Source organism: Mustela erminea, chromosome 1 (assembly GCF_009829155.1).
Source record: "Mustela erminea isolate mMusErm1 chromosome 1, mMusErm1.Pri, whole genome shotgun sequence".
NCBI lineage: Eukaryota > Metazoa > Chordata > Mammalia > Carnivora > Mustelidae > Mustela > Mustela erminea.
The window spans coordinates 15,463,300-15,476,607 of NC_045614.1; the positions used below are offsets into that span (position 1 = coordinate 15,463,300).

The following is a 13,308-nucleotide window of genomic DNA, read 5'->3' on the forward strand; positions in this document are numbered from 1 at the left end:
TTGATGGGCTCATCAGTAGGATGGACACAGTTGAGAAAATAATCAGTGAACTTGAAGATATGTCACTAGAAACTCCCCAGACAAAAAAGCAAAGAGAAAAAAAGAATGAAACATTATATCTAAGAACAGTAGGACAATTTAAAAAGTGTTATCATGGGGCGCTTGGTTGGTGGGTTAAAGCCTCAGCCTTCAGCTCAGGTCATGATCTCAGGGTCCTGGGATCGAGCCCCACATTGGGCTCTCTGCTCAGCAGAGAGCCTGCTTCCCCCTCTCTCCATTTCTGCCTGCCTCTGCCTACTTGTGATCTCTGTCTGTCAAATAAATAAATAAAATCTTAAAAAAATAGTAAAAGTGTTATCATACTTGTAATGGGAATACAAAAGGACAAGAAAGAAGGAATATATGAAGTAATAATGGGCGAGAATTTTCCAAAATTAACAAAGACACCAAACTACAATGAGGAAGCTCAAAGAATATTAAGCAGACAAAATACCAAAAAAAGTCTACATTTTGGTGAATCATATTCAAACTGCAGAAAAATCAAAGACACAGAGAAGATCCTGAATTGTAAGAAGGCAGGTGGGGGGAATATACATCTTATTTATAGAAAAACAAAGAAAAGATTTTCACTAGACTTCTCTGCAGAAACCTGCCAACCTAGACTTGTGTTCAGCAAAATATCTTTCCAAAAAAATGCAGGAAAAATACTTTCTCAGACAAACAAAAATTGAGGGATTATATAACCAGTAGATCTGCCTGTCAAGAAATTTTAAAAGACGTTCTTCAGAGAGAAGGAAAATGATACAGGTAAGAAACTCTGATATACATGAAGAAAGGAAGAGCATTAGATGGGCTAATAAATGGGCTTCTCCCACCCCTCACATTTTGGTGCCAAGCCCACACCTGGATCCCCAGGCCTGTGCTGAAGGACACAGACATGGAGCATGTGGCTCTGTGGGCTTAAAAAAAAAAATAAAGAAGACTTGCTTTTATGCCCCTTAGCTGCAAACACTACACTTAAAGACATGTAATGGACATAAGTTCTCACAGCAAGCTCATGGAAGGGTGAAATCTACTCCAAAGACTTGGGCAAAATTTGGAAATAAGAAACAAAAACATGATGAACGCTATCTTCCCTTCAGCTTTACCAAAGTTGGTAATGTACCTTATTGTGTCTTACACAACAGAATAATGCCCTACAGTGTTAAAGAAAAAACAATTTGTAAGAAAAAAGAAGAACCAGAGCTGGACACTAGTAGTTAAAGCAGTAAAAGCAGGTTTTATTCCAGAAACTGAATATTGCAATAGGGGAAAAAGAGGCCTCAGTGTAGAACTGGGCCCCATCTCCAGGACAGCATGAAATGGGGATTTAGAGCCAACAAATAGGGTCAGGGTGAGGGGATGGAAAATTGCTAAGAGGAAACCTCAGGAAGAGAAAGATGCTAGTTAAACAGACCTGACAGGATTCTTGCCAAAGGCAGGTTAGGGCGGTCAGATGCTGCACCAGAGAAAACCCACAGTCCTTTAATCCGTGAGTCTTTCTCCTGCGAGTCTCCCTTACTACTCACACGAAACACCACTTCTGGTCACCAAATGCGTGTTTTTTTCCCCCTGCATGAAGCAATCCTCCATGACACCAGCTGGGGTGTCCTACAGTTCAACTCAAGTCTGACATCATCTGTCCAGAGACAGCATCAGGTTCAACAGGTTAAGGGTTCAGTCCCACACAGCAGCTTCCCTGGCCACTCCCCCCCCAACTTCAGATGCCAAGTTCAGGTTATCACCTGTGCTTCTGACTGGTCAGCTCTAGAGGGGAAGGGGGAAGTTCCAATAACCCCTTCCTTAGGTTCAATTCATTTGCTCCAGTGGCTCACAGAGCACCATTTTATTAAAGGATGCGATAAAGGATATGTGAATAGTTAGAGGAAGAGATGCACTGGGTGAGGTCTGGGAGGGTCCTGAGCACAGGAGGTGGGGTGCATCACCCTGCCAATGTGGATGTGTTCATCCACGTGGAAACTCTCTGAACCCATACTATTGGGATTTTTATGGACGCTTCCTCATGTAGATCAATAGCTCCATTTCTGGCCCCTTTCCCCTCCCTTGAGGACAGGGCGGGGGGGGCGAAGGGGTAGTGGTGTGGAGCTGCACGTCCCAAGATCTAATCATGACTTGGACTTTCTGATGACAGTCTCTATCCAGGGGTCATCCAGGAGCCCACCCAGAGTTGCCTCATTAGAACAAGACATTCCTACCAAGAACAAGACATTCCTACCACCCAGGAAATTCCAAGGGATTTAGGAGACCTGTGTCAGGACCTGGGGTTGAAGATGAAATACTGAACAAGAGATGCTCCTAATGCTCTGAATGCTTGGAAACTGTAAGGGTTTCAGCAGCCTGTGCCCAGAACTGGGGGCAGTGGGGAGGTGAGGCCAGAAACCAATATATGCGTTCTATTTTCTCACAGATACCAAAGGGGAGAGATGAAGAATTATCAGATATTGAGGGCAGGGAGTTTTCTCTAAACTGATTTGGCAAGATTCTTGCTACAGTTGGGTGGTATAGGATAGCCAAAGACAGACTACAGGGTTCAGGCCTAGAGAAGAATGACTGAAGTTTAATTAAGGAGAGTCCTTGCCCATAGCTTTTGTGAAACCAGTTAAATTGTGGTATTATTTTGACACTGATCAGCCAGAGTTTCAAGAAAAAAAAAAAACGAATTCTTTTAAGTATGGACATCATGGCTTTCTTTAAACACCAAAAATCATGGCGGATTTCCAAACTAGACGTGAAAAGGCCACCAAAGCATCCTATGGGTTTTAATTTTTAGTATGGTAAATACCAATCACTATAGGCCACATAAACAAAGAGGCCTTTGGGGGTGTTCCCCTCCCCCTTAATAAAGAGTAAAGGGTTCCTGAGACCCAAATGAGAGAACCATTGTGAATTATCCCTAGTTTTAATAGGTCCATTTCTTGACTTCAAGAAAAGTCATCAGGAGAGAATCCTAAGTACCTCCCTGTATAAGGTCTTGGCCAGGCTTATGTTTTTTAGTTTTTTTAGGTCAGGGAGCCAGTGTTTGGTGAGCTGAGGGACTTTTGACCACAGTTAGATTTTCCCCTTTGTTCTCTTTCTCTTTTGGTTCTTTTTTTTTTTTTTTTCCTCATCTTGATGTGGTATGTTAGTACTGTTAGAGGGCATTTCTAGTTAGTATTGCTAGCAGTAAGTCACTGAGCGGAGGGACCTCACAGCCATCCGGGCGACCAGGAGACCCGCATTGACAATTACCGGGTCCTCCAGACCTTCAGCCAGGGCGGCTTTGACAAAGTGAGGTTGGTCTGGCACAACCTGAGTGGGACAGAAGTGTCCATGAAGGTCATTAACAAGAGTGCGCAGAGCTCCTTCGGCCTCCACAGACTATTCCTTGAAGTCCAGAGCACGAAGGCCCTGAGTCATGACACCACACGAGGTGACTGACACCTCGGAAACACTCAACCCGGTCACGGAGTACGCCATAGGCACTTGATCCCCCCCACACTGGACCATGCCTGCATGAGAGAGGAGGAGCCCTGAAGGCAGATTCTGCCAGATAGTGTCCACTGTGTCGTACCATCACCAGGAAGGTATCGTCCACAGGGACCTAAAGCCAGAGAACCTGCTTTTGGAAGCTGACCTGAACATCAAGGTTGCAGACTTTGGCTTCAGCAATGAGTTTGCTGTCGCCCATGAGCTGAACACCTTCTGTGGTAGTCCCCCTTATGCCAAAATACAACAGCCCTGTGGGGGCCGTGCGGAGCCTGGAGCCATTCTCTATACAATGACTATCTGGCGACTGGCAGGTCCCTGCCTTTACAGCACTTCAAGGAGCTGTGGGAGTGGGTACTGCATGCAGGCCACATTCCCCTTTATGTGCCTGTGGAGTGTGAAAACCTACTAAAGAAATTCCTGACCCTCAGTCCCAGTGAGAGAAGCACTTTAGAGGAAACCATGAAGGACCCATGGATGAACATGGTCCATGAAGAGGAACTAAAGCCTTACATTGAGCCACTCCCTGACTACAAGGACCCCTGGCATAACTGAGGTGACATTATCCCTGGGCTCCAGGTGGGACCAGATCCAGGACCTGCCAGTGGGCTGGAATGGATGCGATGACGTGATGGCCAACTACTTGATTCTAGGCTACAAGAGCCCCAAGGGGAAGGAGTGGACCACAGCTGTGAAGCCCCTGCCTTCAGCTGATTTCATCAGCAGCTGCTGTCCTCCCCCATCTTGCATGCTTCGACCTAGGGTCTCTGCCAAGGCAAAGAAGTGTGGTTTTGGGGAGACTGTCATTCTCACCTCTGTGGTATTTCTATAACTCAGAAAGCTGGCGGCACCAGGCCTGGAGACAAGGACCACCCCAGTCCCCAGCAGAGTCCCCGACAAACCCCTGGGGCCTCCTCCACCCACAGCATCAGCAGCAGTGGTAGAACCCCATACAGACCCAGCGGCCCTCAGGGTTTATCCTATAATGAAAACTCCCTCAGTGCCGGGTGGCCCGGTAATGGGACCCCAACCTCCCCCTCTGGCTGACAGGGGGTTGTTGGGAGCTTTTTCAACACCCTATTCAGACAGATACCCGTGTTTCGGGCTGCCCGGAAAGAACTGGTGTGGCCCTTAAAACACAGTGAAGCCAGCGAAAGCTCACACGGTGGATAGGCGAGGCAGGGATATAACCAAAGACTGCTTTTAAAGAGGGAGCCAGAAGATCCAGAGTTCCACAGAGCCCAGCGACAGGTGTGGGGGCCGAGCCAGGGCTGAGGCGACAGCTGTGGGGATGGGAGTGGTACAAGGAGCTTACGCGAGTGCGCAGGGAAGCCAGGACTGCAAGCAAGGGCGGAGAGCAGGTGCTGACTGCTGAGGTGCTGTGCATGGGACTCAGGGTGTACCTGCGCTTCCACAGCATTCAAAGGCAATGAATCCAAAAGGCTGGTGAGCTCAAAGGATGGCTGGGAGCCACCAGGGAGATAAGAGGAGTGGCTGGCCCTTTGTCCCAACCTGGATGAATCTTCAAAGACCAGACTGTTGTCCTGGGGCACTTTTTCCCTCCTGTTCTTCTGTCTCTTCCTCCGTGTTTGTCAGGGAGGGGAGATACTGCTGTGGAAATAAACATTTAATAATAATTAATTTTAAAAATTTGCTGTGGAAATAAACATTTAATAATTAATTTAAAAAATTTTAAAAATTTAATAAGGAAGCATTTAACAGCTATTTTCTGAGTTGCTATTTATTTATTTATTTGACAGACAGAGATCACAAGTAGGCAGAGAGGCAGGCAGAGAGAGAGGAGGAAGCAGGCTCCCTGTTGAGCAGAAAGCCTGATGCGGGGCTCAATCCCAGGACCCTGATCATGCCCGGAACCGAAGGCAGAGGCTTTAACCCACTGAGCAACCCAGGGACCCCTTCTGAGTTGCTTTTAAAGCTGGATTGTGGAAGGTGATTATTGATTCAACTGGTTCTCATTCATGGTTGTCTTATGAATACAGGATTGTCACTCCCGTGAGCAGGTTTGATAGTAATGATATTAATACCAACAAATAACAATAGCATTTACTAGTGGCCACCAACTTTCTAGACCATTTCAATTCCTTTTAGGTACAAGTGGCCACTGAACAGACTAGGAAATCAATGTTGAGTGGGGTTAGGCACTTGGTACAATCACGGAGCTGGTGAGTGGCAAATCTCGTATCGGGAGCTTGTCCTCTAGGGCCTCTTGTGGTTCAGGCCTGGGGCCCCCACATTCCTGGTTTTGACAGCCTTTCGAGGTTACCCTGGGTCTCCAAATTCACGGATAATCAATAATACAAGAGATGAGAAAACCAACCACTTGGGAAGTCATCTTCAGAACTCTGGGTGAATTAATCTGTCTGCAGTCCCCTAAGTCCTTCTCTGCATAAGCAGGACACCGTCCTGAGTACAAACTCTACCTCAAAAACGGAAGGAAGAGAGATGAAGCTGTCCAGAGTGCTGGAAAACACTAAGGTTGTCTGGAGCCCTGTCTAGCTGGAGGGACAGTGCCTTGTATGTCCTTTAGCACACAAGTGGGCATCCCTGGTCTTAGAGCCTGAGCCAGATCTAAACGGATCTAGGGCGGTGCCACACAGGGTGGCCTTCACTCTCTTCTGCTTCATGTCGAAATCTTATGAGCTAGGGAGCAAATGTAGGGTGATGGCTTCCAGATGAACACCTGTATATTTAGAATTCACTTACTAGACTCAAGAGCCCCTTTCTTTATCCCAATCCTCTTTATTTAGATATAAGTTAATTAGAACTTGCTTGAGGACACCCACTCATGCCTGAACTGCTGGGTGGCACTTCTGCCCAGGGGATCTGCCACAGTGTGCTCCGGGCCTCTGTCCTCTTAGGCACCAGAAACAGAAATCTCATTTAGGGTGAAATTGGAGCTTTTTCAGAGTCACACTGTTTGGTAAGGTCACTGAAGAGTTTTGGGACGGTCCTTGATTGAAAATCCCATGGTGGCTTTTTTTGGGCATGTCCTCTAGGTTGAGGTGCAACACTTTGGCACAGGCTTTCTTGATTATCAAAGTGTTTGGCAAGTAACAGTGCTCCACAAATAGCATTTTTCCTTTTTTCTGCGGGGGAGTTACAAAGAATTGCAGGGAAATTTTGGAAGGGAGGGAGAGACAATTAGGTACAGCTGGGATGAGGATCAGGAATTGTTTTTGTTCTTTTGTTAAATTTTATTAATGTATTTGACAGAGATAGAGCCAGAGAGCATGAGCGGAGGGAATGGCAGAGGGGGAGGGAGAAGCAGGCTCCCCACTGAACAGGGAACCCGATACCGGGCTCAAACCGAGGCTCCTAGGATCATGACCTGAGCCAAAGGCAGATGCTTAACCATGTGAGCCACCGAGGTGCCCCCAGGATCAGGAATATTTTGTGGATGAGGCAGATTTGAAGCTGAGGCCCGACCAGAACTCCTGGGACCCTGAGTCCTCATGTGAGGCGGGTCACAGATTCTTCTGAGGGCTGTCATTTCTCTTCCATGGCAGCTGCTGGTGCCAGTTCCTAGGCGGCCGCTGTGGGAGGGCAGTTTTGAGTTTGTACACAACACAGATCCGTTGGTGGCGGTTGCCTGGAGCCCTGGCTGAAAAGAAGCCTGAAGTCAAGGTCAGGCTCAGCAGTAGAAGAGTCCAATTTTTCAGGTACCTGTAATGGTTACAGTTCCTAGTCCTGCCTTCATTGTGGCTCCCCTTGTAATGAGATGATGTTAAAGGACTCTGGGGCAGTTAGGAGGATGAACATAACTGGTCAGTACAGAAGCTTCTGGGTCGGAGAGCTCTCTGATCACCGCTGCATATATCTGGGTATGCTATATTTGCAAGTGCGTGTTATTTATAGGCACTGCAATTGTGTTTTACATTTGCGCCCTGATGCAGGTATTAATTTATTGAAAGAGTATTTTAACATTTTCAAAGAGGTGAGCACCTTTAAATTCTCTATTTCTGTTATTTCTAATTTTATTGCATTAGGGCCCAGAAATGCGTTAAAATTATTGTTCTTTTATATATATGTTTTTAAAATATTTATTTATTTGACAGGAGAGAGAGAGAGATCACAAGTAGGCAGACAGAGATGGGGAAGGAGGCTCCCTGCTGAGCAGAGAGCCCGATGAGGGACTTGATCCCAGGAACCTGAGATCATGACCTAAGCCGAAGGCAGAGGCTTAACCCACCGAGCCACCCACCTTCCCCTGTCCTTTTATATTTACTAAATATATCTTTTTGTTTTCAAAATATAACGAGAGGTATTTCTATTTCTTTGTAAGTTCTTTTGGTTTGTTAAAAAAACTCACTTCATTATTTATTACTACATTCTTTGGAGTAGATACATACAGATCAGTTATAGTTTCATTGTTTTGCATATTTTTGTGTTTTTTAATCACTGAAACCTTCATTCTCTCAAGACTTTTCCTTCCGTGCCTCCCATGCTCTAGATTCTATGATTTAATATTTATTTCTCAGTTAAGATCGCTTTTAGTTCCAGGGGCGCCTGGGTAGCTCAGTGGGTTAAAGCCTCTGCCTTCGGCTCAGGTCATGACCCCAGGGTCCCTGGATCGAGCCCAGAATCGGGCTCTTTGCTCAGCAGGGAGCCTGCTTCCCCCTCTCTCTCTGCCTGCCCCTCTGCTTACTTGTGATCTCTGTCTGTCAAATAAATAAAATCTTGAAAAAAAAAAAAAGATTGCTTTTAGTTCTAGATACCCGAAAATCTGACACACAATAGTGCGAACAAGAAAAGATAAGAGATGAGGCCAAAAAAGTAGGTAGGGGCCAGGTTACCTAGTTATCCAAGCATTTATTTTATGTTATCCCCACCCCTCTAAGCTTTTATTTTGTTGCAACAAGAAGCCAGTGGGAGGGTTTAATGGGGGTGGGAGGGAGTGAAGGGGGAGATGCGGGGGGGTGCGGGGTTAAGATATATCATGTCTTTCATGTTTTCTATGGCACACTCTGGATGCTGACTGGAGAATGGACTGTAGGAGAGTAAGAGGGGAAGCAGGGAGCTGGGTTGGGAGGCAGTCCTTGCAGAAGACCAGTAAGAGGGGACGGTGGCTGAAATTGGTACAGAAGTGGAGTCAGTGGGGAAAGGCTGCCATCAGGATGTGTGGCAACAGAACTTGCTGGAAGGCTGGATGAGGGATAAGAAGGGAAAAAGAGCCAATGATGACTCCTGAGTGCTCCCTTCAGAAAAGAGGACCCAGGCCTGGGGGTGCTCAGCAGATAGATGGTATTCAACGCTGGGAGCCTCTGTAGGTTTGCCCTGAGAAGGGAGGGCCCACAGGAAAGAGAAGGGGGCTGAGGATCCCAGAGAACTGGTGGAGGAGGAGGAGCAAGACAAGGAAGACAGAGTAAAGCAGGAGTGAATCTGCAGGGAGGCAAATCCAGAGAGAAGTTTTTAGATGGAAGAAGTTCTCAATAGTGTTTCAAAGGCAGCTGAAAGACTGAGAGAACAACTTAATCTTGAGTTTAGTACAATGGCAATCATCGGTGACCCCCCTGAAAGCCATTTTGGTGAAGTGGTGTGGAGGGAAGCTGGATTGGAATGGGTTTAGGTGAGAAGCTGAGGAGAGGTAACTTGAATGGAGCAGAGAACAATGGGAAATGGGGGGGGTGGCTGTCAAAGGAGGTCTGCGTTTAATACACAACATTAGGGCACGATTGTATGCCAAGGTTGGCAAGGGATCACTACTGACTCGGGACTGCAGAACTCTGGGGTCAGAATCTGAAAGGACTTCTCAGCCCCAACTCTACTAAATCTTTAAAAAGTTCCTTACAGGGGCGCCTGGGTGGCTCAGTGGGTTGAGCCTCTGCCTTCAGCTCAGGTCATGATCCCAGGGTCCTGGGATCGAGCCCCACATTGGGCTCTCTGCTCAGCGGGGAGCCTGATTCCTCCTCTATCTCGGCCTGCCTCTCTGCCTGCTTGTGATCTCTGTCTGTCAAATAAATAAATAAAGTCTTTAAAAAAAAAAAATTTCCTTACAACTTACAGCCCATTGACAAGTCCTTGAGACAGGCAGAATAACCTTCCTTTAGGAACTTAACTCAATACTTTGCTAGAAGCAAAAGGCAATCTTAGCCTAATGTTAGCCCCACCTCCAAGATCTTGTATTCTTTAACATATAAAAATTCCTTTGGAAATTTCCTGTATCTCTACTACCCACCCCCACCCTGCCAAGATACATGTTTGCAATCCTCCTCCAAGCATATGGCCCACTGATACACATCTGATGGGTCTCATGACTAAGGTTTCACCAGACAGTAGTAAATGCCCTTTTCCTAACAACAGCTGACCCCTGGCTTCCAAATTCCTTCAAGACTTAAGCTCTCTTTATCTCCCTCGCAACTTGAAAAGTATTTAACCCGCTACTCCTCCCCAGTGCAGTTCTGCCCAAGGATCCTGTCCCCTCTGCTTTAATAAAACCATCCTTTTTGCACCAAAGACGCCTCAAGAATTGACTGTTCACTCTGAACCCCAACATTTTCACATCAAGTAAACTCTACCCCCAACATGGGGTTCGAACTCACGACCTGCAAGAATTGTAAGCTCTTGTGAATGAGCCAGCCAGACGCCGAGAAATTCGCAGGGTTTTTATTTGATGGAATTGCTATGCCTTATAATTTTTTCTATTTAAAATAATGGGAAGTAAGAGCCCCTTAGAATTTCTTCTCAGAGAAAAGACCTGAGAGTTCAGGCATAGACTATTAACAATCACTAATGGCATATGACTTCCCAGCTTTGCCTTAGTTTTAAGTTTTTAATTACTTACCTTGGAAATTACTTAACTTCATTTCTTCCAGAACTGGCAGTAGGATTGATGCTCCAGGAAGTTGTTCCATGGATTTTTTGCTTTGCCTCCTCCCTGCACAGAATTGGAGCTTTGCATAAATGAGTTTGAGGCGTGTGTAGTGATGGAGTAATTGTAGTCAGAAAAACTAAATGGAAAAATGACTTGGGAAATTATCACTATAACCCCCAGCAGCAACAAATTGTTCAATTATTTTGTGGTTCTGAAAGGATATTAGGGGTTCCAAAGGAACGGGACAGCAGAGCAGAACCTGTTGTTCTACCTTCCTCCACGAACTTCCCTCATCTTTTGGGTAGGACCAAAGGTAGTTTGTGGTCCTGCTGGCCTGTGTGAATGAGGTCAAGAGGGCCACTATAGGTTAACCAGAACGGAGGGGAGTCAGAGAAGTAGCTTGGGCATGGTCCCCAAGGGGATTAGGAGGTCACTGACCTGCCTGCCTAACTTTCCCAACTGTACCATGCAGCATTGGGCCTGTCCACCGTCCTGTTTCTCCTTTTCCCAACACCGCATTGGGCAGTCCCCCTAAGAGGACTGATGAGATACGGTCCGTTCAGCCAGCCCAGGGGTACAAGAGGCACTCTGGGCAGCCACACCATGTAGGTAGGGTCCATGGGGACGATTGTGGTAGCCCCGACGCACAGAAGTGACAGCGGGAAAGGTGGCTTTGAAAAGGTTAGGTTTCCAGGTACCGGTATTTCCATCGTAGCCGGTGAGTTTACGTTTCAAATACCGGCTTAGGAGTTTCCACGCGGGTTCCACGAACCCTAACGAGCCGCCAGTCCGCGCGAGTCGTTAAGCCCCACCCCCACAAGGAGCGACCTCAACGTGCGCGTCCCAGCAGTACCACTGATGCCCAAGGGGGCGTGGCTCGGACGGCGTGGCTCGGAGAGGAGGGAGAGAGGAGGTGGGAAGGGTGGGGCGTGCTGAGCCCTGGAGTCTGGGCTGCACCCATGGCTAACCCCTGTCAGAGTGTCCGGTGTGTCGGCTTGCAAGAAATCCGGCTTCGGCCGCAAGAAGTGGCGCCATCTGCAATTCGTGAAGAAGCTCTATCACGATTATAGCGCTACTCAGGCGGTCCGCTGGGCCGCGCTGTGTCTCTGGGGGCAGGGCTTGGGGGAGATCCGCGCTCCTCTGGGCGTGGCGGGACCGCCCCTGTAGGCGGAGGGGCGGGGCAGAAGGACCGGTGAACCTCCAGGCATTCTGGGAGCTGTAGTCCTTCAATTGCCCCCAGCCGGCTGCTTTCAGGGTTGAAGGACTACAACTCCCAAGATGTGCTGGGGCGCTGGGTGCTCTTTGTGGTTCACTGTCTTCGGCTGAGATTTTGTGGCTCTGTTTTCTTTACCCCATTCCCATTCAGTTGCTTTGTTGTCGTTTCCTAGGAGCCGTTTGGTTGTTTCTGTATCTCGCAGTGTTTTTAGGGAGTCTGCGCTCAGTGCGTAAGTCACTGTACAGTAAGAACAATAGTTACATAGTTGTAGCTCTCCTGTTTGTCCTCTCCGATGGAGATGAGAAGAATCTTTGTGGCGCAGTTCTCATTCCCATGCAAATGTAGCCACTTACAAAGCTGGACATTTCCTCTTGGGTCTCATTGATGTTATTCTTTTCATCTATTTTGAAATATACTTTGCTAATAACATGGATAAAACACTTGACAGGCATTTTTACCTGGCATCTCTATGAAGGAGGTCTATCATCCCCATTTTACAGTTGTGGAAACTGTGGCTTAGAATGGTTAAGTAGCTGCCTAAACCTCACATAATTTCTCTGCACATTTTGAATCTTAACCTGGAGCTCTGCCTCCCTGGTGTATACACTTTGTGTGAAAGAAGATGAGTGTTTGCAGAATTTTGGCAGAAAGAGCTGAAAGCAACTTAAATGATTTTAATTTGAATACAGCTTTGTGCAAGTTCTGTCTTACTTCAACCTCCTGAATGCCTGTAACTCTCAAATATGCATTGGGTGTTTCAGGAATTCACAAACTTTTTTTTTAACCGTATTCAAATGGCCTTACATGGTGTGTTTTAAGGTGCAGGAGAATCAACGGTGATGTTATAATTTTTCAATTATCAAATTTAGGACCATCAGCCAACTTAGTACTTTGCAGCTGGACAGATCTGCAGTGCCTGATGCTGCTGGGCAGTGAGCTCTGGGAAAGGGAGAGATGTCCTACAGCGCTGGCAGCTGCTCCTCTGGTTGGGCACTGTCTTTGGTAACACTGGCCTATGGGTATGTGAGTTCCTGGATCTTATATGGCTCTGGTTGGCTTCTTGTTTTTTGTTTTTTGTGTTTTTTTAAATAGTTTTCTTTCTTTCTTTCTAAGATATTTATTTATTTATTTGACGGGAGAGTGAGACAGCAAGAGAGAACACAAACAGGGGGAGTGGGAGAGGGAGAAACAGGCTCTCTGCTGAGCAGGGAGGCTGATGCAGGGCTTGATTCTGGGACTCCAGGATCATGACCTGAGCTGAAGGGAGAGGCTTAATGACTGAGCCACCCAGGTGCCCCTTGTTTTTTATTTTTATAAGGAAAGTGAAGTTTAGATATTTTGTTATTTATTTATTTATTTGACAGAGCGAGAGAGCTCGGAGGGAAAGGGAGTAGCAGACTCACTTGTTGAGCAGAGAGCCCGACCTGGGACTTGATCCCAGGATCCTGAAACCATGACCTGAGCAGATGCTTAACTGACTGTGCTACCTAGTTGTCCTGGCTTCTTGTTTTTAATAACAGTTTAATAGTTTGAAAGTGATCATGTGGTAGATATGTGTTTTCTTTCACGTGTGTGTGTGTGTGAGAGAGAGAGAGAGAGACGGACAGACAAACAAATAATGAGTCCAATAATTTCATATGAACCCATGGCTGTTCTCAACCAACGACAGTGGTGGATAAGCTGATTTATATATAATCACCGCCTTCATACTTCATACAGAGAAGACTTGTCTCCT

The 13,308-nt window shown here is 46.7% G+C and overlaps 1 long non-coding RNA gene across 1 annotated transcript; it reads right to left on the reverse strand.

The window, feature by feature from the left end:
• Positions 1 to 296: 296 nt before the first annotated feature.
• Positions 297 to 11,202, reverse strand: LOC116575683. The gene is made up of 3 exons (XR_004279914.1): positions 10,796 to 11,202; positions 10,328 to 10,420; positions 297 to 5,136 (listed from the first exon to the last, which is right to left on the reverse strand). It is a non-coding gene; the product is annotated as an uncharacterized LOC116575683 (long non-coding RNA).
• Positions 11,203 to 13,308: the final 2,106 nt, after the last annotated feature.